The 3,112-nt window shown below is 69.2% G+C and overlaps 1 protein-coding gene across 1 annotated transcript in view; it reads right to left on the bottom strand.

Annotated features, from left to right (window-relative positions):
* The window catches only part of LOC113204218 (uncharacterized), a gene marked incomplete in the record, with an annotated part of 45,227 nt that overhangs the window by 35,419 nt on the left and 6,696 nt on the right, over positions 1 to 3,112 (bottom strand).

The following is a 3,112-nucleotide window of genomic DNA, read 5'->3' as shown; positions in this document are numbered from 1 at the left end:
GAGAGAGAGGGAGCGAGAGAAACTGAAAGAGAGAGGGAGAGAATGAGAGAGCGAGAGAAAGAGAGGGGGAATCGGCGTGAGAGTGACCGCGTGAGGCTGGGAGGGCGAGGGAGGTTGAGAGGCAAGAGCGCGCGGGGGTGCGGGAGGGAGTGAGTGCGCTCTGCGGGAGGGGAGAGCGCGGAGAGGAGCAGGTTAGCGCGGGGGTGCATTAGAGGCCAATGATGACAGCGCCGGTGCCGCGCCGCGCGCCTCCCTCCCCCTCCCTCTCTCTCGCCGCCCCGCCCGCGCCGCCCCGCCCCGCCCCGGCAGATGGACCACCCCAGCAGAGAGATAACGGCGGGGTGGCGGAGCGGGGAGGAACCCGACCGCTGCTTGACATGATACGAGGGGCGGGAAGCGCGGCGGGCGAGAGGGGAAGGGGGCAGGGGGAGGGGCGGAGCAGGGCGGGTGCGACAGGCGCAGCTCTGACAAAGTGACAGGGCGGCGCCGCCGACCAAGCGAGCCGCGCCGGCCAGCACCACACCTACCTACCCCAACACTGACTGCCCATCGCACTTCTGAATTTAATTGGGGGTTGGAAAAGAGGGGGCGGGGGGAGGGGCACACGAGCTACACTGAACACATCGTCGAGATCCATCCGTTTATCCATCCATCGAAGTTATCCGTCCGTCGCAGACCACCGGGCGGCGCACTCAACACTCACAGCTTGACTCGCCGGGCGTGCAGTCTTGTGTGGCGCGACGCGTCTCAGCTCGAGTCGACTCTGCGCGGCGCGAACCAGACCTCTCGCTGCGGCGTCCGCGCGAGAACTGGCTGGGCTGGCGGCGGCGGCGGGCGGCAGCGGCGGCGGCGGAGCACTGCGCGCGCCGCGCCAACCCCTATGGAAGGGGAGGGGAGGGGCGTGGCGGAGCGTGGCGTGCCGGCACTCCAAGGAGCAGGAGCAGTGGCAGGCGGGGTGGCCCCAACAAGCCCGGCCTGCCTGGTGAGCCTGGTGGTGTGGCTTGGCCTCAGCGTATGGACACACCCCGGGGGCGGGGCGGGGCAGGGCGGCGCGGGGCGGGGCGGAGAGTATGGTGGGGAGCGGCGCGATCGCCGTGGTGAGCCTCTCTCTCTCCCCTGGGGCCGGGGCCCCGGCGGCCGCTGGCATGTGGTGGTCACGGTGGGGCCGCCACGCCGTGCAACAGCGACCAGCAGGCCGCCCCTTGCCCGCCCCCGCCGCCGACAGGGCCCGACCCGACCCCTGGGCGCGGGGCTAAGAGGGTGGGGCGCTGCCTAATTGCGAGGCGCCGCGCGGGGCGGGGCGGGGCGGGGCGGGGCGGATCATCGACCACGCCGCCTAGCCGCACGTATTCAGCGCAGCCCGGCGGCCCCACCCCTAGTGGATGAGCTGCTGCTACGCCCGCGCTATGCGCCACCCGTCCGTCCGTCCGTCTGTCTGTTCATCCCCTCTCACTTCCCCACCACCCCTTAATCTGGCTCTCTCTCACTCTCCCTCTCGCTCTTCCACACACGGACTCGAGAAGACAAGTACCGCACGGGCGTCGGTCGCGCGGCGGCGTCGCGAGGCAAAACAAGCGGAGCGGGAGCGGGGCGAGAAGCGACGCCGAGCCACTGAATAAACACGGCGCGCTTACAACCCCTTGGAGCGGCGCAGAGCGGCGAGCGCTGCCGCCACCAGCTGCGGGGTGTGCAGCGCGCGTGAGAAAGAGACAGACCGACCAGCAAATTAGCGCTCGGCGGCGGCCGGGCCGGGGTGGCCGGGGTCGAGTCGGGTCGGGTCGCCGGGTCGGTTCGGGTCGGGTCAGGTCTCGCGTCGACTAGCCCGCCGCTGCCGCCGCCGGCTCCGCCAGCCAGCTGCTGGTCACTCGGGCAACCCCTCGCAGCAGCGCAGCTCTCCGCCGCGCGGCCCTCCTCCCCGCCCGACTTGTAGTTTAGCCACCCCCCGCCCCGACACACCACGCTTCATTGAATGGCCCCCCGCGTCCCTCGTCGCCATCCACTCGTCCCTCTGGTGAAGGCAGCACAATGCAGGAGCGACTTCAACCTCCAGCACCCCCCCCCCATTTCCACACACACTCACTTTTCCATTCTCGCGCCGCGTTCCCGACCACGAAGAACTCTCCAAAGGGGGAAAGAAACCAGAGGGCTCGTCGTTGTCGCGAAGTCTCCCTGACGGCGAGGCGGCGACGTCGCCCCCTTCGTACGCCTCTGCAGAGGGAATAAGAAGGCATTTAGATGTCCCCAAAGCAGGGTGGATGGCGGAGCTCAAAGGAGGGAGAAAGGGGTGGTGGGCACTGCCGCGCCAGTGAGTGCGACAGAGGCTTCAACATTTGGCGGACGGCAAATCCACGCCCCGCCTCGCCAGTCGTTTGGCAGCGCCACCCGCCCGCCGCCCCCCTCGCCCAGTGCCACACACCAACTGGCTCATTTGCATACGGGAACATACGCGGCGGCCGCGACGGACTGGACCGGACGGTCGGATCAGCCCCCGCCACGCGGCAAGGTGACCCAGCAGAGGTCAAGTCTCGTCCAGACCGACTTGACTCCCAGTCCAGCCCCCTGCTGCGCGGGACCCGGCCCTGCCGCGTAGTGGCTCCGCGGGGGAAGGGGAGGGGGGATGCGCACCAGCTCCTTTCGCCTGTGTCCGGGCCACAGCGAGGGAGGGAGGGATGGAGAGAGAGAGAGTGCGCGCGGGATACTGAGGGAGAGAGGGGCTGGAGGCTGGAAAATCAATGAGAGAGGGAGGGAGAGGGAGCAGCAAGGGGGAAAGAGGCGAGCTCACAGATTGCAGATGTGTGGGTGCGCGCCTCGCCTCGCCGTGCACGAGGGAGCCAGGGTGAGGTCGAAGGGGCGGTGCTGATACGCCCCCGGGGTGGGTAGGGACCCGCAGGGACCCGCAGGGACTCGAGCCAAACAAACAGATGAGCACCCGCACCGCCCAGGCCAGGCCCCAGGCCCCGCCGAGCCGACTGCCAATCACGGCTCCAGGATCGACACCACGGCTTCTCGCGGATCGAGGGGCGTTCATGGACCCGAGTGAGGGCAGCAAGGAGGCGAAAGGGTTGGGATGGGGAGAAGGGAGACTGGGGACAAGGAGAGGGGAGGAGGGGGA

This window comes from Frankliniella occidentalis, unplaced genomic scaffold, assembly GCF_000697945.3.
Source record: "Frankliniella occidentalis isolate FOCC.00 unplaced genomic scaffold, Focc_3.1 Scaffold4, whole genome shotgun sequence".
Lineage (NCBI taxonomy): Eukaryota > Metazoa > Arthropoda > Insecta > Thysanoptera > Thripidae > Frankliniella > Frankliniella occidentalis.
This window is presented reverse-complemented; position numbering and strand designations above follow the sequence as displayed.